The sequence below is a fragment of the Centroberyx affinis genome, unplaced genomic scaffold (genome assembly GCF_046629955.1).
Source record: "Centroberyx affinis isolate AG114_WGS23_722 - 3 ecotype Tasmania unplaced genomic scaffold, CSIRO-AGI_Caff_v1 ptg001445l_1, whole genome shotgun sequence".
In the NCBI taxonomy this organism is placed as follows: domain Eukaryota; kingdom Metazoa; phylum Chordata; class Actinopteri; order Beryciformes; family Berycidae; genus Centroberyx; species Centroberyx affinis.
In genome coordinates, this window is record NW_027279919.1 from 281,951 (window position 1) to 304,454 (window position 22,504).

General features: G+C 39.9%; 1 long non-coding RNA gene across 1 annotated transcript in view; it reads left to right on the top strand.

Annotated features, from left to right (window-relative positions):
- LOC139650130 (uncharacterized) overlaps window positions 1–22,504 on the top strand; it is a 68,823-nt gene that overhangs the window by 14,071 nt on the left and 32,248 nt on the right. Inside the window, exon 2 of the long non-coding RNA XR_011695635.1 lies at window positions 21,795–21,880. This is a non-coding gene — a long non-coding RNA (uncharacterized lncRNA). The remainder of the gene's footprint in view (window positions 1–21,794; window positions 21,881–22,504) is intronic.

Sequence of the window (22,504 nt, forward strand, 5' to 3'; positions counted from 1 at the left end):
CCCTCTCTGTCTGTCTCTCTCTCTCTCTCTCTCTCTCTCTCTCTCTCTCTCTCTCTCTCTCTCTCTCTCTCTCTCTCTCTCTCTCTCATAATTACCAGCTCTGTGGAGACTTTATTTTTAGTCTCACAGCGTGTGCCTCATTGTTAAATAACTGCAGATCTGCAGTTTCACATTTTACATTGTGGACGCTCCTCAGGGTGCTTTTCTGGTAGAAGGTAAACAGGCCTCTTTTGCGTTTTGTTTTCCACAGTGGATCAGTGTTGAGATAGCACAGCACTGTGGGACATTTGTGTGAGGAAAGGTTGTATACTGGAATTTTTCAGGATATTTTTCCATCACAGGAATCCATAATCTATTTGGTGGACTTCATGTTATCTATATAATTTGACATAACCAATATCAACATGAAAATGGATCGCAAAAGCTCTTCTCAGTACTTCAAACAACAGTCTACTGGGCTTTTGTGAGAGGATTGTTGTTGGAGGCACTTAAGCAGTTGTTTGCATTTTTGTACCACTAACTGATGCTGTATTGGTCTCTACTTGACATGAACAGAAGTCTTATGTAGAAAAGATGAAACCACCTCTATTGTTATTAAGTTGTTGCACACATAAATCCAGAGAAGGATTTGGATCCTCTTATTCTCATTATCAAGGGGTATGCTTGTGGCAAAGTGTGGCTTTTCCTAGATATGCTTGTTTTTGCAGCTTTGTAAAGTCGAGTTCCTGGCCTGAGGGTCATAACAGCCTCTGCAATTTAGTGGGCACTTTAATCCAAAGCACCTTACAGTGCTTTGGGTGCATAAAGCACCTTACAGTGCTTTGGGTGGATACATTTTAGGTAGGGATGCACGATCAATCGGCCACCACCCATCATTATCGACCGATAAACGTTCTCAATAGGTCATCAGTGGACAAGCACCATTTCAACTGCCTGGTCATGAAAGACATCAAATATATAATGTCAAAAATTATAAATAATGTAAAAAAACATGTTTCTAATATACACTACCAGTCAAAAGTATGGACACACCACATAACTTTTTTACTATTTTCCACATTTCTCTCTCTCCCCTGACAGAACAGAGGGGCTTCAGGTGGACTGAGCTTGCGCTTATGCATCGAAATAAACGGTGATATGATATAATTGTATAGATTCTACTTTAGCTTCAGCTTACATGCATGATATTGGTCAGCCTGCTTACTGTGTGGGAGAAACAGGCTCCTGATCTCAGCGGAGAGACAAGATGGCGGAGAAAATGAAACTTAAATTTCTGGCTCTGTGATGCTATGATGTGCCACGTGCCACGGCCGACCAATGGTGTAACTTGATCACTCAGTCAGTCAGTCAGTCAGTCAGTCAGTGACAGACATTCGCGTTTGTAGGGCTGGCCCCACTGTTGCGGTCCAGCCAAAAACATTCAATCAGGTGTGTCCAAACTTTTGACTGGTAGTGTATGATTAGAAATAGTTTGTGTTGTATTGGACAGAAGGCATAGCCTATGCTGCCTCAATGGTAACGTTTTTAATGAGCTACCGGTGGCAAGAGGCCAGTCATACAGCCTTAAGAACAATATTAAGCACAGTGATATTTAAATTTCAAGTGTTCATGCTTACTGTGCACTTTCACATGTTAATAGAAAGTTTGGGTAAAGTGCATGATTTCAGTCAGCGATCAGATTGGCTATCGGCCAATAACACTTACAAAATCAGTAATCTGAATCAGCCCCACAAAATCTCATGAGCGTATCACTAAGTTTAGCATGTGTGGCCTTAGTGCCACAACTGACTCTCTCCACCCTCGAGGCGGTTGGAGGAGCTGAGGTTGTTGAGGCGCTTCCTTCTATTCTTTTCTGCAGTTTCCAGGTTTTGATGTCCATGCTTTCTCAGGACATTTGATCTGGCCCTTTAAGTAGTTATGAAGTCGACATTGGTTTGGTTCCTCTGACTAGGCTTACTTTAAAGTCTAGCCTTGAGCGTTATTTTGTGTTGGATGCGTACATGGCCTGCCCAGTGTAGTTGCAGAAGAGGATGGTCAGCTCGCTGCCGGGTATCTCTGCCCTCTGCTGAATCACAGTTAAGAGTTAGAGGTCCTGTCCACCAGCTTCAGTTAGGGAGCACAAATATTGTTGCTTACTTGGAGGATAACAAAATGAATAATATAAGAAGTAATGGTATTTGTAAATCAAATACTGGCAATATTTGACATCATGTATCAGCTTTGAATGTAAATGCTTATTAGGATAATGGATAAGTTAGCTAGTTTTTCATGGCAATCTGTTACGATTTCCTCCTCATACTGCAAATCTCCAAATGGTAAAAAATATATTTGTCAGAATCTTTTGTCCAAATTAAATCCTCACTGAAGTGGGGTACCTGTTTGAAGAGTTTATATTTTTGAAAGATTCTTGATTAAATTCAAAATCCACGGATATATGTTTAAATAAAGAGATATTTTTCATACTCGCCCCTCTTCTTTTGCTCTATCCAGCTCATCAGTTTGTGTGGTGGGTTGGGTTTGGAATGCTTGTTTGGCAGTATGGCCCAAAATGAGGCCAGCAAGGAAATCTAGTGTGTAATTGCAGCACTAACAGCACTCCGAGTTAGCTCTTTGTGCAGGAGCTGAGATACAGACCTAGAGGGTGCCTCCTCCGAGATTGTTGATGGAAGCTTGGCTGGATGCAGCCAGTGTGGCCGGCCGCCACGGCAGCTGAGATGATTCCCCAGGGAGGAATTATAAAATGAAATTGTCGCTGAATTATATGCTCTCTTTTCCACAGACCGAAGATGTAATGGCTCCTCCCGTGTTGCAGTCTGTCTCTCTGTCTACCCCACACCTTAATCTTGGCCTTCATTTGTTCAATACAGGTTCATAAATAAAAGGAAGAGCAAAAGGAATTTATGCATTTCTGCATTTTGTGGGGAAAGAAAATGTTTAGGCTACATACTGTGCATCTGTCATAACTATCTCTGACTTATTCAGCCAGGTTCACTGGCAGGTGGATGACATAAACATCCTTCATAAAGTCATATGGCATAAACCTCTGCCCTCCTGGGAAACCCGATAAAATAAATCAAACTTATACGTTGGCCTCTTGGCGCTGGTGTAGAATATAGCCTCATTATAAGCAGTTGATATTGTGTGAAAAAACAAATTTTGCAAAAACACAAATAACCACAATATGTGAAAGTTTTAATGATTTTTTTCAGCTGCCTTTCATGGCCGAATCAGAAACTACCTTCTCAAAACATCTGCAGTGGCTGTAAAAAAAATAGTTAGTGTCACCCTTGGCATGATTAATGTGAAGCACTAACTCATTTTAAAGAGCATTTCACCCATAATATACCACAATATCCTGAACTGAAAATGATAATGATGCATCAAATTATGCACATAATCCCATCCTGCATAATTAAGATAGCTGTTTTATTTACACATTGGGAATGTGTTTTCACCTTTTTTTTTCTCTTTTCACCTGGCTCTGCAAGGCTCCAGGCTAATGTTTCCAACATTTTTAGTTTGTGGCACCAGCAGATAAGTGGCACCAGTACTTTGATCTTAATGTTTTATGTCTATTGAAATATGTTACCTATTGAAATTAATGTTGCAGTGCCTAGAAGGTGTCATTGTGCTGTATCAGTTGGATAAACATAGAGAATGTGGTTCAGTATGTAATGAAGCAGACTATGAGGCAGCTCTATTCACATCCTATTTATACAACATTCAGAAATACTACAAAACAAAATGAAACATACGCAGCTGTCTCACTTATGCTGCCTTCAGTGTCTCCTTATAAGCTCCTACTTTTTTGAGTGATGTAAATTGATGTTTCTACTTGATGCGCACTCAAGTGCTTTTGGTCATAAATAATAACAAAATGGACCCTATGATAAAAATAGTTTTTGGTGGGCATTTTATTTTAGAAATCAAGCAGATCAGAGCTACTTTGTGCTGTTACATCAGAATAAAGATGAGAAAATGTGTATCCAGCAATGAAATTGATGTTTTAATGAATTAATTTGCCAGAAATTGTTGTTTTATTCATTTGGTAGTAATTATTTACTTGAAATGCTAAATCATAACATAATGCATCACTTATCCAATCTGTTGTTCACATGGTTTCTGTGCTCTCTTCCTCTGCAACTTGGGCGTCATAGAAAATTGCTCTGTACTTAAATTGCCTAAAGTTACATTGGCACATTTTTTTGATGACTCCACTGAACAAATTGTTGTTCCGTCTGTCAGTTAGATGTTTTCTGGCCAGTGTCAGGATGTGGGAATCCCCCCTAGACAGCTGCTTGTCTTCAGTGAGAGTCTATCTTATGGAAATTCTACCTGTAGCTTTTTTTACTAACACACCTCCTCTAGCTTTCTACCCACATACTAACAATAGATATTCAGATGCCTGCCATCTTCACAATGTACCAGGAGGATCCATGCTTCCTTTTTTGTTTTTTTTTAAATCTCCACTGATCTTGACCTTTAAAAGCCGGTGTCCTAACTTCTGCCGTTTGTTTCGGTGGACCAGGCTCATCTTTTTCTCCCTCCCAGGCTTCATTCTCTGCCATTCTTTGCTGTTTCACCCCTGATTGTGTTCCCTTCATCTGTCACAGTCCCCTCGCTGTCTGAGAGGAACAGACAGTGATGGATGCTAATCACTTTGCCTGTGCGCCCATCCACCCCACCACCTAGACACCGAGCTCAGCCCAGGCTTCCCCGTTCTATCCTATGAATAAATGAGCTGCTCTTCTCATTTCTACCAGCATGGCCACTTGTCAGCGATGTACCCCATTATATAGACTCACAGAGATAGTCATTGTGCTTGCCACAGAGGAGGATGCTGTGATCCAAAAGAAAAAAAAATCTGCAACTCTGGAAGCCACAAAAACTGTGAGAAATGTGTCTGTGTATTTGTATCTGAGCATGTGTAATTTGTCAAACTTGCATATCAGAAACATAGTTCTCTGTGGTTTCTCTGATGGTGAAATACAATAAATTGAGCTTGAACTTCCCTCATATCTACTCATCTATTCAGAAAATGCTCATAAAGTGCAGGAAATGAAATATATTTTACAGAATCAATGGGTGACAACAGTATCAAATATTAATCTTTTTTGCACCTCAAAAGCATTTAATTTAATGAGCTAAAGCTGAGGTATTGGCTCACAGAGGTCTCTTAAGAAGCCACTTTGATTTTGGCAAGCCTCATCTCTTGTTTGGTTGCACAGATGGCTTTGTCATAGATTTTGATGCAACTGGTCCATGTGTGCGAGAGCTTTTGGCTCCAGTTGTTTGTGTTTACATTGCTGCAGTTTGTTGCTTATGATAATGGCCTGAAATATTTCTGCTCAGCTGATTAAAATTCCTGGTGCACAAACAAACAGAATTATCTCATTTTTGCCAATTCAAAACACCTCATATGATTTTTGCAGGCTTTCATGCGAGTAACTATCTTCGAGAAGAAAGATTTGATTGAAGCATGTGATTTTTATGTGGCATATGAAATATGGTAGAATGTTTTTCTCTATACTGATTGAATCCTTACTTCATCTCATTTGGTAACAGAAATATACAATTTAATATTAGCTTTGTGGCTTGCAAGTAATGAATTTTTACAAAATTGTGATTATAAAGCAAGCTTGTTATGCTTCAGCTCTAAAACAACGATGTGAATTATGTCTGAGCGGTCCTTTCCTGCGGTCCTACACCAGTTTGGAATTATGAAATCCATTTAAGTAATGAGCTGCTGAATTCAGTGGTTCCATAATGACAACCTTTGTCAGGAAACATTTCAAGCAATTAAATATGGATGAAAATCACTTATATGGCAGAATTTGGAGCAGAACATCCTCTCTCTGAGAGTGATGACTGCCCGCTATGGTCTTCAACGAACTTGCTGAAATGATTTTGGAATAAAAGTCTCTCGTCTGTGTTCATGGGGCCTGAGCTGGCACCAAGTCTGAAGCTCATTGACTCTGATTCTAAGCAGGTTTACCAGGCAGTGAAGTGCAGTGACCTGAAACCGGGGGCTATTATTTTCTACAGTATAGAGCTTTGCACTAATTCACTGGGTGTCATCCCTGTGGAAAAGTGCCACCATTATTTGTCCCTGTTTTATTTCTCTTGGCTGATTTATCTTGGCCTCTAAATTACCAATAATAGATATGGATTTCTAGCTTGACTGTCAAAAAGCATGACATTGTTCATTTGTCAAAGTATGCAGGAGCGAACCAGAAGTATCTTCATATGTGGACTGAGTTAGTGTCTTAGGCTAGTGTCGTCTACTGCTTAATAATAGGGCAAAAAAAAATGTCCACAATAATTATACCTAAATTGTTCATTTGTAAGCTGGATCAGTTTGTTCAATTGATGTGGGACCTCCCTCATATGATGCAGGCGCTGCTCTTTGCATCTTTTTTTTTTTTTAAATGGTCACACAAGCAAGGACACTCCAGGTTTGATATGCTAATTTTGAAAGGGAGGGCAGATTTTAATAAACTGAAATGAATTTCAAGCCAAGTTTTTGGAATGAAACAAAAAGTTCTGTCCTAAGAAACATGTTGTTTTAAGTATCTGTCTCATCTGCCTCAAACCTAGCAAATGTCAAATATGACAGAATAATACTAAGTCAGATTCAGGTAACTTTTTTCCGCTAGGAATTTCAAGTGTGGATGCATCAGACATGAACACAGACATTAATAAACACAGTAAATAGTCATAGCCATAAAAGAGTGGTAAAACAATCATAAAAACAGTCATAAAACAGTCATAAACAGTCATAAAAACAACCGTAAAAGACAGTACTAAAAGAGGTACCTGCGAAGTAGCCAGACTAGCCTAAGAGTTCATTAGCCGGATGGAAGAAAGCACAAAGCTCGACACAGCTCACTTAGTCTTTAGTGTCGGTGCCTTGTACCTGCGTCCTGAGGGGAGGAGACTGAATTAATAGACGGCGCTCCACTTGTCACCATTACGGCGCCACGGACCCTCCAGCCACGTCCTGCTGACTTCAAGTGTTTTGCCTCACCGAATGTATTCCTACCTCATAAGAAGTTAAAGAATTTTTATTTTTTTTGGAACCAATTTTCATCAAACTCAAACATTTTTTTTCTCATGCCATGAAAGGGAGTCAAAATACAGAAATATGGTTCTGCCATGGAGTCGGGTCTGCTGTTATGACATTGATTGATATACACATTTAAATAGCTGCTCACCGCAAAAGCCTCAGGGTCCGCAATGGATCTTTAGCGTATGACCGTGTTGAGATTGACAAGGGCACAAAATATTTTAATTTTTTCATTTTTCTACTTTGTGGTCACAACTACAATGTTAAACAGAGCCAGACCACTGTTCTGCACAGATTGTGGCAAGGTTATCTGGAGTGTGATAAATATACCATAGTGACCTAAGAGAGCGGAGAATTAAAAAGGAAAAAAAAAAAAGGGATTTGCGGCATTTTTGTTTGACCTTCCCATAGTAGGGTCGATGCTTGAGACCTGAGAATGCTCGAGAATGCTTAACCATCTCCAAGATGCAATATGCATGCAAGAGATAGCAATTTGTTGCCAAGTGGGAGCTCGGTAACTGGTTTACCAATGGAGAAATGATTTACAATTTGCTTTGTCCAGATGCTCTCATTCTGCCCCATCGGGAGTCTGAGCTTTGTGTAAGAATTCCGGGATCCTGACCTCCGAGATGAACCACTAAATCAAGAGGAGCTGGAAGAGGTCTGAAGATGTGTTTCGCTTGCTCAGTTACCCTCAAGGCTATTTCCTGTCACAGCTACTCTGCTCACTGACAGAGAAGGATGACCCCTTGGCGGATTGTTTTGGCCACTGGCCCATACATGCATTGAACTTCAAAGTTGGCATGGGGTGCGTCTTCTTTGTGTGAGCGGAATCCACTCCTGTTAAGTTCGGGTTTTACTAGTTTGTATTACAGATGACAAAATGAGCCTGCCACTTTCAATGTCAGCATCTTTTAACTTAGCAGTCTACCAAATGTGCAAGAGTACTGCAGTCCATCTTAACATCTTACCTTGTCCTACTTTTGAGTTTCCAAACACTTGAGTTGCCTCTGTTTTTTACAATATTAGAGTTGTTAAGGCTATTGATTCTCCACTAGCATCTATCTTTAGAGTGACACACTTTCCATTGCCTGCACTATTTTACAGAGTAGACATTAAAGCTAATGAAAACTGATGATTCCATAACACATTGGCCTGGACCGCAGCATCTAACTGGATTCTGTCAAACTCAAACTCAAAACTGAACTCAGAACTGTCAACACGTCACCACTGTTGTTGTGCTTACAAAGGTCAAGAGATTGAAAAGGTCAGTTTTCCTAAAATAGATTTAGCACATTATGAGTAAAAGGCACGACTGAGCTGTCCACCAAGAGGAACCAGGAAAATGCAAATCCAGGACATCTGAGTGAAAAACATGAGTGTTAGAGGTGCAGCTTGCCCTCTCTGTGACACTGTGCTGAATCAACTCTCCAAAGTGATAAATATACCTCCATTTAGGAGGGTATTAAGGGGGTATCTTACAATTTTATATCATTATCTTGAGTCTAAGAAACGGACGGTTTTTAAGTAATTTTTTTCAGTAATTTATTCTTTAGTGCCTATCTCCTACCTCAAGAACTTCAGGCTGCTTTGGGCACAAGGGACTTGTATTCATGAGTGCTAACTGGAAAGCAGCAACCTTCTCCAAAGCTGCCAACAGTGGCCCTGCCCCACTCTTCACTTGGCCAACCACAAGCGATGTGCACATTCATCTTCTCAGCTGGTCATACCAAGTTGATACCAAGTGCCCTAATGGAGAAATGTTCTTTTCAAGTTGTCTTGGAGAGAGCAAACTTCTCAAGAATGTGAGCACAGAGAAGGATCCTTACAGTTTGAGATGGGCTGTGTGCTTGACGTTGTGCATGCGATCAGTTAAGAAGCACAGCTGTTCATCTTCCCCATATATTTCAACAGGCTCTGCACTAGAGACTGTTGAGCTCTTTTGACGTGATGAATTGTTCTCACAATGAATCTTGGGGCTTCCCATTTATTATCCTCAGCCATGTCACCATCCGATGCATCCTCAGTTAGCAAGTAAACTTCTAGGATGTTTATCCATCCTCCATCCTCACGTCCTTTGTTTTAGAATCGTACTTTGGCTATTAGATTTTACATCAAACACGCCGTGGACGACGCAAGAATGCATATTGAGAAAGTCTGCTATTCTTCCCACATGGTGAAAAAGTTTTGATTGGTAGCCCAGGACAGAAATCTATCCATCAAAAATTCTGTTAGCTTTCTGACTAATCAGTGAGGCCTCCCCCCTAGTAGAGAGCTTCCGGACAACTTAAAGAATGCTAGGTAATGAGCGCTGCCTTCCAGGCAGCAGAACAATACAAGGCATTCTACTAAGTGGCACAATGGCACTTCAAGCTTCCTAGGCAGCCAAATGATCATAGATTGCTTCAAAGCAGCGTAAACAATTATAGATAATGTCAGATACCTGCCAGGCATCAAAGCAATACAGGGGCATTATTTGGCATTCTTTAATACTGGGCTGCATAGAAGGCTCAATATGTTTGCTACCTTGAAGACAGCTTGTATTGTTTAAAAGCAGTCTATTGCAGCCTGGCAGGCCCATAGTTGTTTGCAGCATCATTGCATTTGGATATTTAGCAGTGGTAGTATAGAAAATTGCTGAACTATGTTGCATGTAGCTGCCCAGCAAACTAGTTAACCAGTTCTACCATCAGCTAGGACACACGTTCACTTGTTTTTGACAAATTTCAGCTTGAATTATCAAGTTGATATGATGTTCTCAACACAATTCATTCACCAACATAAAACAGATGACAAGATCTGTGGGCATCTATCATCACCAAAAATTTTTGCCACCATTTAAAATATGCAACTCTTTCATCAAACAGGTTGAATAAGGCTTGGCCATTGTTTGAGTAGATGAGCAAGATGCAGTGTGCGCATCGCTTGTGGTTGGTGAATAATGGGGTGACGAATGAGCTTTCTAGTCTTCACAAAAGTTGCTTGTGCCCGTTTCTAGCAGCCCGAAAGAGCCACTGCTCTGATTGGCTGGCAGCACTAGAGGGTCCGCCCCCTCACCCTGCCCCAAACACAAGATGATTGTTCGACTCCAATAAAGTCAGCTTTCTACATACCAAAGTGACCATTTTCTAATAGGCCCATTTCAGAGGAGCCATTTTTACAAAATACATGCAACATTTTTACCTCTAAAACTGTATTCAAGGCTTATGTGTTATTTAGCAGTATTCGATTACTTTTGAGGCCTTGAGTATATCAAATTCAAGACATTTTAACACTAGAAAGGCCAGAATTTTGAACCCCCATCACCAGCCAAACAAACATGGTGATAAACTGCACAGCATTACAGCTGATGTGTGCATCCACAGCAATCTAATAAACTAATGTAAAAAGGAAATAAAATTTCATGCTTTAAAACTTTATCTTTGGAATAAAAACAGCACAACCAAATCAACGTCTTTTTTTATTTAAAATATGGTAACATATACAGGAGGGAAATGTTGGCGTAGCCATTACTTGATTATATAACATATTACAGGCACATTGCCAAAAGCCTTGAGTAAGCAAAACACCAAAAAGTAGCTCAATGATGAACAGCATTAAAGTATGAAGTATATGGTATTTAAAAAAAAAAACATGACAGATTTCTTCAGTCATCGTTAATTTACTTCTTTAAAATGGAATACGCTTTCACACATGTACTCATCTTTCATTTATGTATAAAATAATAGGAAATAACCAGTTTGCAAAAGATAAATGTGAAATTTGTAAATGTACAATGACCTCAGTCCATTAAATCCTTTTTACTCACTTGTCTCTAATCTCCTCTCCTCTTATTCCTCCAACCACTAGTCAACACACGGTCTTCGCTGGATTTCTCTGAAACGCTTCCTCGGCATGGTTTGTCAGGAAAAAATTTCTTTTTAAACTTTTCTGAGCAGTAGCTGTCGATATCCACGTTTGTACTGCCATATATTCCACGGAATTGCAGAAGCGCAACAAATGCTTTAAGTTCATCCACAGACTAAAACTTGTTCTAAAAGTATGTGAGTAATCATATGTGTGAAATTAGTTTTGATGGCACTCACTTGATCAGTGGAACAAATGCGTTGGAGGAGGAGAGGGAGAGATGTTGACAGTTGGGTACCAACACCCTGTAGGCAACTGTTCTGCTGTAACTGCAGTATTTTATGGAGAGAAAATTGTACAATAAACTGTCTGTATTTACTTTCCAAGTAGTTTTTTTAGGCCTCGGTTTTCAGCCCTAACCCTGAAAACAGAGGCCTTTTAAAGCACAAATATTTGGACAAAATCATAGAAGGATGAGACTTAAGCATTTCCACTGTCTGAGAAATTTGAATTTCTCAACACCCTGATATTGTTGCCAAATGCATTGGAAGTTAACACATTAACATTTTTCCTCATGGTCTGATTAAAAAAAACTAGATTTGCTGCTAGTCACTTTTGAAAAAATAATATTAAATAAGTCGCAGTCAGAAAAGTCATTTAATCTAGCGACAAAGTGGCAACGTTTGCAACAGTTGCTGTTTTTTAGCCAATCAACACAGTGGGAAGCTCCGCCTACACAACCAGTGAGACATCTGCTACTGTTTCTTCTGCTTTCTTCTTCTTGGCGAACTACCGAGTTCTGTTATTCCTATGCAGGAAACACCCTAACAAGAGTGTAAACCCATGAAAATAATTAGATTATCCATATCTTAAGACCTCACCCCCCTTTTAACTTTTTTCAGTAAGCTCAGTGGCTCCTTCCAAAACTCGGACTTGAATTTGAGTTATTTTTTTGCAGTGATCAGAATCTTACTCTTGTATTTTCTTTCTAAACTCAATTTGACCTCATAGCCTTCATTTGCTTCCACTGACATCCTGTTGATTGCAGTCAAAATCCTAATACTTGGTTCAGTCAGTAATAATTAAAGAATAGCAGGGCATACATCTGTATTAACCGCCTAACTTAATCTTGATCAGTGCATTTAAATGCATTTTAATTTTTTTTCCTGAAGGTGAGTATGCAGTCTGCATCTCATATTACTCATTTCTTAGACAGTGGACTGCATTTTCCTATCACCCATTTCTTATACTGGGGAAAACCGTTTACAGAGATCACAGTACAAAAAGTGCAATAGTCGGGATTCATGGTTTTACCCCAGAGCTGTTGTGATAAAAATACATTTTCTATTGGCTTTACTTGTTCCAGCTCAGGTAGCTGCTTGAATAAGAGTCAACACTGTGACAGTCGACAAAGCTTACCGCAGCTTTGTCAGTCCGGCACTCAGTTGGGGGCATTTGTTGTCCTCAAACCACATAAGCAAACAGTAGAGTTCACTGACAAGCTTTGAGGTAAAAAATGATCATAGTTATTTGGCCTGGCTCAGCAGAGCTGGAAACATTGTCAGATCCAGAGATGTGGACTGCTGCTGCATTTATTCCAAATCAAAGAGGTGCACGGGTAATGTTTAATCAATAATACAAATCCCCCTGCTGTTGCATTTGCTTGTCAGCCAACAGTCTTGCTGTGTGCACGTTGGGGGATAGACTGATTAATTCTACTTTGCTCGCGTGGAATTACAGTTCAACATAGCTTGACTGAAGTTGACATGGAAAATCAATTATTGTTTAAAGTGGGTCAGGTTGTAGATTCAAGCGGGTATAAGTCCCCTTTCTTCTAGTGCACACAAAAGGGATTCAGTAGGGTTCTGCAGCATCAGAATACTCTGGTGTGTGTGTGTGTGTGTGTGTGTGTGTGTGTGTGTGTTGCTGGCAAGGTTTCTGGTCTTATGAAATGCAGTGTTACATGAGCATAAACAGTGTTTGTACAGTTATTTTATTTTTTAGATGATCAAACTTTGTCTTCACTACACACACTTATATACACTGAAGGACATCTGCATATCAACTAAACAGGGACATCAATCATCTAGCCACTAGTTGGTGTCAAGCATAACCACCAGTAGGTTAAAATCTCCATTAAGAGATTTTGCAAGAGCTGCACTTGGTGTCCTGTATTTTTCCCAGTAGTGTTTACACGGTCATTCAAGGCACACACACAGAATCTTCTGTCATTGTTATTTAATGCTGTGAGAGCACTTATTTACCATGAGTGATGAGCTATTTAGAAAGCCCTGGGCAAGAAGTCAGAGTTAAGTGTTTGCTTATTTGCAACATTGAAGTGCATTCAAATTTATTTCAAAGGTTTTTGTCTAGCAGTAGTGATGGTGGTGGAGTTTCTGTGTGTAGGTCAGGGTACTGCGGGTGTTACAGTGGACATGCAGCTTGCACCTTCCACACTTGAAACCTGACATCTGCCCAGCGCAGGCAGAGTTGTACCCCTCCGGAAGTGAGCTGGCGCTGGGCCAGCCTGTGCCTGGTACTATCTGCATGTCCCCTGCCTCTTATCTACCGCTGCCAGCATACTATATACTGGAGCTGTGCCACTGCCCACATGATTGGGTTATGTTATCAGGAAGCTTAAATTTTTTAACCTACAGGGAAAAAATACACTAAGTTCAGGATCTTTAGGAAACATTATTAAGGCAGCAGAAAGGTAAAGAAGATAAAGCCCTGCCTTTTTGTCAACTTACAGTGTTTCAATCTACCACAGTCTTGCTTGTTCATTGTTGTCAAGGGCCAAGATGAGACATCATTGAAAGGTAGTCTTAATTCAGTAGGCCTACTCTTGTATTTGTGTCTTGTATTTGTGCCTCTAGTTTGTGAGATTATCTTCTACACATACAGTAATCAGTGTTTTTGTATGGAAATGACTTGAAATGGGATTTCTGCTGAAAGTGTTGATGGGGGTACACAAATTAATTGACCCTTCCACCTCATTTGGCTTTATCCCATAATGGAATTGAAAAGTCTCTTCACGCACTTTGTGGACTACTTTGTGTGTTTACTTCTAGTTTTCGAGCTCATGCTAGATTAGGCCTCATTATTGCCTGCCAACAGGGAGCAAAGCAAGTCACAATGCGTTTGGGGTCTACCGAATCAACATTTAGGTCATGGTAGCCAGCTAGCTCATTGGTCATCAAATTTGATGACTACAGCTGGGCCATTCACTGTAAGTTGACAAGGGATCCACATAAGTCCAATATGTTCATCTGTTTTGAATATGAAAGCTACCAAATTGTTCTAGAGGAGATACAATCTGAATAAATCCAGTAGAACCATCACAAACTGTGATTGTTAGTACAAGCACTGACATATGAAGTCTGTATTGCTTATATTGACAATTTAACAGAAATACCAACTCCATAGCTTTACACTCTGGGACCAAGGAACTCCAATATTATTGCCATGCTTTCTCATTTTAGAATATTATTATGGCTGCATATGTGGCCAATGTTTGTCGCTCCTCACTGAAGTGCTTAATCCTGTAAAGCTCACAGTAGGGCTGGACGATATGACCTGAAATCCATATCATGGTATATTGTCACATTTACCTAGATAATGATAAATGAACCAATACTTTGTTTAGATTTTTTACCTTGGTGCACAAATTCTCCATTAGTGTTGTGGCCCACTGTCACCTATATGTCTGTAAAAAGCAATGAAAGTGATCACAATAAAATAACTTGTTTTTATTGCATATTTGAACATACTGAACATTTAAGAATTGTTCTAAACATTTGTGTCTGACTTGTTCACTGAAATAGAAAATAAAATTTAAAATAGACTGTTTCAAATGCTAGAAATGAAATTGTTTAAAAAAAATATATATAAGCAAGTACATTTCCTGAAGCTTGCTTATCTAAATCTGCTTACCAATGCACATAACATTTACTCTAGAGCTTTAGCCAGGATCACAAGTATATTAACCTTCTCAGGTTTCAGACGGGACCTGAGGCATGTAACAGTGTTTCCACCTGTACTTCCACCTTTCCTCTAGCTGGCACGCACCACTACTGCAGATCCAGCTTGCTGAGTGAGGGGAAAGTTCACATGACGCTGTTCGCACCATATCAGTGGTTTCTCTTCTCTATCCAGCACAGGCAACGACACCAAGTAGCTGCTCATCTCTGCTTCTGCTCTTTCCTGGAGTGGCGTGGTGGGGGGCAGCTTGAGCTGTTGTGTCATTTCCTTTTGAAAAAGCTCCCCAAAGACTCCCTGGCCTTCTTCCCTCCTGGTCCGCATGAATCTCAGGGCCCTTGGGTGTTCTCTGTGCGTGCTGCTGCTGACATTTATGCTTTCACACTTTCCTTTTATTGTGGGGACATGTTGTGCAGCGTTGAAGTTCATCTTGAATCAGAGGTCGAGAGAACTGGACATGTTCAGTAACTCTTCAGTGTCCCGGTCTGCGTGTCTCTCGTTGAGGTAGTGAAGAACACCGGTCTTGATCGTCTTCATCTTCCTATAGCCAGGACATGTTGAGTTGAGGATATTGTAAAACAGGCTTTACAAATGAGACACTTATTAGACGCATAATCCTCTCCTGACAGTCCATCCGTGAACTCCATCAGTGGTAAGAGAGTTTTGTTAATGGCCTCCTGGATATCAAAATCATACCAGGAGGAAGGGTCAAGGTGCCTGGACTTCTTGTCATCGTTGAGGACCCATGTGATGGTCTTCTTTTGCTCAAGGATCTTCGCACTCATCATTAGCTTTGATCTCCATGTTGTGGCATATGCTGTCTTCAGCGAATGCAGTGGCAGGCTGAGTTCTTTTTGTGCTTTCACCAAGGCCGGCTTCTTTTTCCAGCTGTATGGGAAGGTACTGACAGTCTTCTTACACAATCCTGCTGCCCGCTCTACATGTGGATCTTTCACAGCATTTTCTGTTAGACAGTACACACAAAAAATATGTTGATGAAATAGATAATCCACACAAAAAATCATGTTGATGAAAAAGACATTCATGCAGGTCATTATGTAAGCTAAATACAGTATATGCCATATTAACCAAAAGAACAAGTGCAGGCCATTTACGTTTATATTTTAAAAGGCCAACTACTAAAGTATATGCCGACAGTAGGTTGGTATAGAGAGGACCTACTAGAATTTCCAGTCTGATCCATTTGTTGAGATTGGTGACTTTAACTACAGTACATTGGCACCGCTGTCAGTTGTGATGCATACCAGCCCCTCCTCCTGGAGGTCCCGAGTGTTAAGAGCATCTCTCAAGCTGTGTGGTCGTCAGGAAAGTATGCGTTCTCGAGGCATCTAGAGCTGCAACGATTAATCGATTAGTTGTCAACTATTAAATTAATCGCCAACTATTTTGATAATCGATTAATCGGTTTGAGTAATTTTTTAAGACAAATAAATCAAAATTCTCTGATTCCAGCTTCTTAAATGTGAATATTTTCTGGTTTCTTTACTCCTCTATGACAGTAAACTGAATATATTTGGGTTGTGGACAAAACAAGACATTTGAGGACGTCATCTTGGGCTTTGGGAAACACTGATCGACATTTTTCACCATTTTCTGACATTTTATACTCCAAACAACTAATCGATTGATCGAGAAAATAATCGACAGATTAATCGACAATGAAAATAATTGTTAGTTGCAGCCCTAGAGGCATCTGCTGCAAGGCAAGGCAAGGTACGGCATTTGTATAGCACATTTCATACACTGAGGCAATTCAAAGTGCTTTACAGAGTAATAAAAAATACAATAAAGGTAAAACATTTACAATTTTAAAAAGTGCAAAAGTACAGACAAGAGATCCACAAGATAAAAGACTTAAAAAGTAAACGGCGCACAATCCACCCATCATCAATATAGTCCAAGGTCAGGTCCTGCTTCACCAGGGATCTCGAAAGGCTGGAAAGTGTTCTTTGCCACCCGTTCACTGCATTTCATATGTGTCATCTTTTTTTGGTACCAGTGCTTCTTCTGGGTTTGACATTGGCACTCATGATTGCTCTTACAGTGGAGGCTGTGTTTGTTTAGAATGGCGCACATTGATGAGGCGAAAGCAGGTGAAACAGTTATCATTGGCTGTTGTCGGCGAATATGATTAGTTGTTACCCTCTCAGTTAAATTAAAAGAACACACGCACTGGATTGCACAGGAGGATTGCATTTATGGAACAGACCAACATGTGTTTACGAATTAGGTCGGTGAAAGATCCGAAGTGTTTGTTTCGGTAAATGTTTGGTGTAATTCACACAGTTCGCTTTTGAAGGAGAGTGATGACTGCATTCTACAACTGCACTCCACTACCAGAAAGATTCAGGTATTGACTCCCAAAGTTGAGTGCAGATTTCGTTAGTGGTGTGTACCAGAACTGCACTGGAGAACTGGTTGTTAATTGACGTAAGGCACAGTACTCCTTATGTTACATGACGTTATCTGGAGCAACTAAAATGTTGCCAGGTTTGTAAGAAGAAAGAGAATACGATGGCAGTTTGTCAAAACCTCATGGATAAATTGACTCCTTTGGTTACCAGTGTTGTCAAGTGAATTGAAAATACTGTCTAAACTGGCAATGGCAGCAGCCATATTGGGTTGAAGCATAAATGTTACTATAGTTACAGACGTTATTTACAGCCAGAGTTCAGTGGAGTAGAATGCCTTACAGTGCAGTCACTCTGCTGTAATGTATACCATTCATAATGACATTCACTCTCATTGATAAATACGGTAGTCGCTCCCAAAAACAGACAGTAGGACATAGTAAGTCTGTAAAAATGAGATTCATGAGTCCCTCTGGACGGGGAGTTTCTGCTGTTGGCTTCTTCTCTGCAGACTCAAGCTGCTGGTGGGTTTTTACTGTTCTCTTGGCCTCCTTCTCTCCTTTGATGCTTAGCTAATATGATACTAAGTCTTTGTTTGTGCATAAATTCTTTTTATAGACTTTTTATAGACTTTTTTATATTTTCAACACCTCCAGAATTTTTTTTATATAGCAGTTCTGTCCACAGGCTTGATAATAGCAGTCAGCAAACCAAGAGTAATGGGAGGGTTCATGATTTTTAGACCCTTAGCCCTCTGATTACTAATCAACCCACCTCTGCATGTTTAATCTTACTTTGACTTTTCGCCACCATCAGTTCACTCAAGTAGAAAGACCCTGCTCATTTTCAACAATAGTCTCCTGTTTGGATATCTCACTGACTCGCACTAGGATCGTTAACAAATGCGAACAGGAGGCTGGTGTCAGTTTCTCAGAAATAAAATTCTAGCATGGAAACTTTTTTGAGTGTCATAAGCGCAGGTTCATGGTGACAAACTCGCTAGGCTTCTAGAAATCCTGAATCTTCCCTTCAAAAGTCAGAGCAACTGTGTCAGAAAGAGAAGAACTGTGCAAAAGGAGAAAATGAGGCATGGTAAAAGGCTTGGGACAGTTGAGCATGGGGTGATGAAGAAAAAGCAAGCTGTGACCATCAGGGCAGCAGTGTGCTAAGGGCATACAGTATGCACACACTGTTTCTTGGGTCGATGGCTGGCCCATTAGCTATAAGCCAAACTATATTCTTCCACTGCAAGCCTAGTACTTGTAATAATTCCCTTGTCTGAATTGCAACTTCGCTGTGTCATTAAGTTATATTTTCCTACTGTGTGTAACACCCTAAAAACACTATATTTGCTTGTTAAGATTCAGCTATCTATTATGAAAAAGCACATTTTTGATGCATAGTCTGATTGCTTGAAAGGAGATTAGAATGACAGTTGCCCAGTTGTCTCTTTGGCTCCATTATTCAGTGTGCTATACTCTATGGGATGCCAATATGCCACTCACATGAATACATCTGGCAATGGAAGAAACACTGGAGGAAATCCATTTTGCATTATTCTTCAGCTGGAGAAAGATAGGAGGAGAATTTTTTATCATGTCAGCTTTGTTTTTGCTGAGATGGAAATGACAATATGTGGGGAAGGAGAGGATTTGACTTTGGCAGGACAATTACTCTCAAGAAACAATTGAAATAGGTTTTCTAATCCTGTCAGTGAAATGAAATCTTTGAGGTTTGTATTGGTAGGGTTTTCCCCTTACACAACACACCGTCCTTTTTATTATCATTGTTTAGTTTTTTTTCTTATCTATATAAGCTATTTGATTAATACGTGTACCTTTTGTGTACATGTAACTTTGAAGTGTTTGGTCTGGTCGTGTTTTTTCGTGGATGTGTGCCAGTCACATTTTTGCTGAGGAATATGGCTGTAGCGCTTTTTTAACAGTGCTAGAAACTTACTTTACTGGACTAAGTTAATGTCCTGAACTGAAAATCTTTGTTCATAGAATAGACTGAAAACGTTGTGTGTTGTTATTCTTTGTGTTCCATCTGACCAGCAATGTTTCATATGCGCATTTTAAAAATTTTGGGTGCACCACGGATGATCTCCAGCAGCATTATCAACAAAATCTCACATATACTGGTCACTCAGCGCAGATTAATGCAAGACCTTCCATATTTGTGCACACTCTTTGCCCTTTAAATCGGTCATTGAATGTCATTCCCCCGCAAATTCCTAAGGCTCTTTCATGATAACTATATGGTAGATAGAGGGTGGCACATAATGGAAAACTTTGGCCCTCATTCATCAAGTGAGCAGACAACCCACTTTAATCTTAAAATGAGTGTGTACCTTTTTTGGTACTAATTTGAACTTTGCCATATGAGTATGCTTTGGAGATTTGCTGGTGCTGGTATCAGATTTCAGGGTAATACAAGACTAAAATACAGAAACGCTGTCTGAGGATTTCTCCAATTCTGAAATATGATACCAAGAGCCACGTGGAAAGAAACATGATTGAGGGTCTAATCTCAATTTGTTTTTGTCCAGTGACCCCAATCTGATTGTCCAAATCTATATTGTCCATTAAAAGAAATGCGTCTCACTAGCGATGCAGTGATCCATTGTCCACCGATCTTAATCGTCCGATAGACGGCTAAATTGCTCTGTATCAGACCAACACGCTTGAAATGTCAGCTGGGTATAGGTGTTAATGAATTTACACACTTTGGGAGCAGATATCATTGTGCAGACTCTCTCATTCTTTACGTTTCAGATTCTGTTTGGCACCTGTTGTTGAGGATTGGGGTGTGCGTGTTTTTGTCCTTTTCTATCCACATCGAGATTAGTAAATATATTAGCACCAGGCGGGCATTTCCTAAAAAAAGGAAAATTAAATGGCATTAAGATAACAGTAGGACAAAATATTCAGCTAAACCTATTCAACTGAGCTCAATTAACTTTTGAAAATCTTTTGTCTGGGTCATTTTTTTGTGCCAGCAATTTGGGGCTTTTTGCAGGTTTAGATGACTCATAAAGCTTTTCTGCGTGGGCCAAAAAATATTTGTCTGTGAAATTTCTTTCACTGCAACTGACTTAAGACAGAGCACCTTCTCTTGTTTAGTATGAATTTGTTCAAATCCAAACCGCCTCTTTTTCACCAGTAGCATCATTTTTAGCCATGCAACAAGTGACAATATGTACCGTGAAGCTGTGCTGATATCTTTCACCCATGTGACTGATGCAGTCTGCATACTCAGGCTTCACTTGCACATGTTCATGCGTCACACTTGATAATGACGCCTGGCGTTTCATGGGCATCTTAATGACAATGTTAACACAAATGATACATCGCCCACCTATAGATTATACTCGTGCTGTTTGACGGTAATTGAGTACAAGGTTTTTTATTTATTTTTAATAGAGAATGGGCCCTTTTGTTCTTTAAGTGGCCATGCTGTTTTTAATTTCAGAATTGCCAGGAACCAGAGCAGAGAGAGACACGGTCATTTAATTTTGCTCCTTTTAGAACAGAGTATTTTGAGAGTTTTTCATTATTGTATTCTTTCACTGTTATCAGCTATTAAGAACTGTTGACAGCTACATATATTTGCTTCTGACGTTGTGCTATTAATTTCATAGCTGATATGATTAGAAAGAGTTTAATGTGTTGTGCAGAAGGAAAAGCCTGAAGCCTTTTTCATGCACTACCACTGACAAGAGTTGAGTAAGCACCTCAGTCACAAAGCACACACTATGTAATATCTATGTTTGGGTAAAAGCTATGATTTTCTTTTTGCACATGTTTACGCCAGCAATGTTGTGCAGCCATGAAAACAATATGTTAAACACAGTACACAGTACACACATGTTGAAAGTTTGTGCTTGCAGTGCATTTTTACATGTTGTGCTGTTATTAGTAGAAAGTAAAATACTGGGCAAAATGCATAATTTCAATTGCCGCTCGGATTGGTGATTCGCTGTTCACACTGTTACAAAATCAGCAGTTGATATACAGCCCAAAAAACCTGAACCGTGCTTTCCTAGATCTCGTTGGTACTTTGTATTGTCGGATGTGTGAAGTTTTGTGTTCGGAAACGTTATTGGCAGCAAATAAGGTCCGCTGGTACGTCCCATGAAAGTTCAGGCTCACGTTTCCTCCTTATTCTCAGGCAGACAGGTGGACGTATAATTCAGTAGAAAATTCACTCTGGATCATTTTCACGGTGTAAGCACACAGAATAACAAAATAAGCTTTTCATTATTTATCTGGCGAAGCCTTGACTGAAATCGAAACACTTCAGCATCTGATTATTTCATTCAGTCTACAAATGAATGTTGTTAGACTGAATGAAATTAAATTTTTCCAGATAGATAAATAACTGTTTAGATTTTATTAAATTGATCACTGCAGAAAGCAGAAGTGCAGCACTTGAAAATAGGGTTGTTGTGTCTCCCATTTCCAGTGGCTTGGTCATTCCTAAATGCTTGTGACTAGCGTGTGTTTTTGTTTCTCTCCTCCTGCCCACAGAAGACGCAGCACTCATGAGAGTCCATCAGCCATTAGATGAGTGAGGCCCAACAAAGAAACCTGGTCATCAACGATCCACAGTATCAGTAAGCCCCCTTATCTGCTCTCTTACACACTCTGTAAGCTGTCTATGAAGCTATTGATCGTCCGCCCACCTCGACCCAGAAGCTCCCAAAGCAATCTGTACATGCTCATTGTTTGTTCAGTAAATTTCTGTGTGGTCTTTATGTTTTTGGAACAAAACGCTAATGCAGAATGCTTCTCCAGTGGCACCCGGGTCAGACTCTGTATTCGTGTCAAGGTCCCTTTGACTCCGCGCTTCATGATGGGAATGTATATAGGAGTGAGGTGACATTTTGATGCCATCCTTCTAATCCTCTTATAGAGTTTATTTAAGTTTTGCCATGGCATGTAGTGCCCTCTGAGTGTAAGTGCATCTTTCGAATGAATTCACTACTGCTAAATAACACACTTTTCATATTGTGGTCATTGTCATGTAATCCTTATCATATGGGCATTGCAGATATAGAATTTGACAAAACCAGTCAATATCTATGATAAAAAAACATGAAGTAGAGACCAGGGCAGGGCAACTCCTCTTTAAAGTATCAAAAGGCAAAAGACATTCAAAAACACTGACATGTCAAGGTTTTTGTTTTTTTTCACACCCTCAGAAAAGCCCTATGGCCGAAACATGTTGGTGTTTTAAT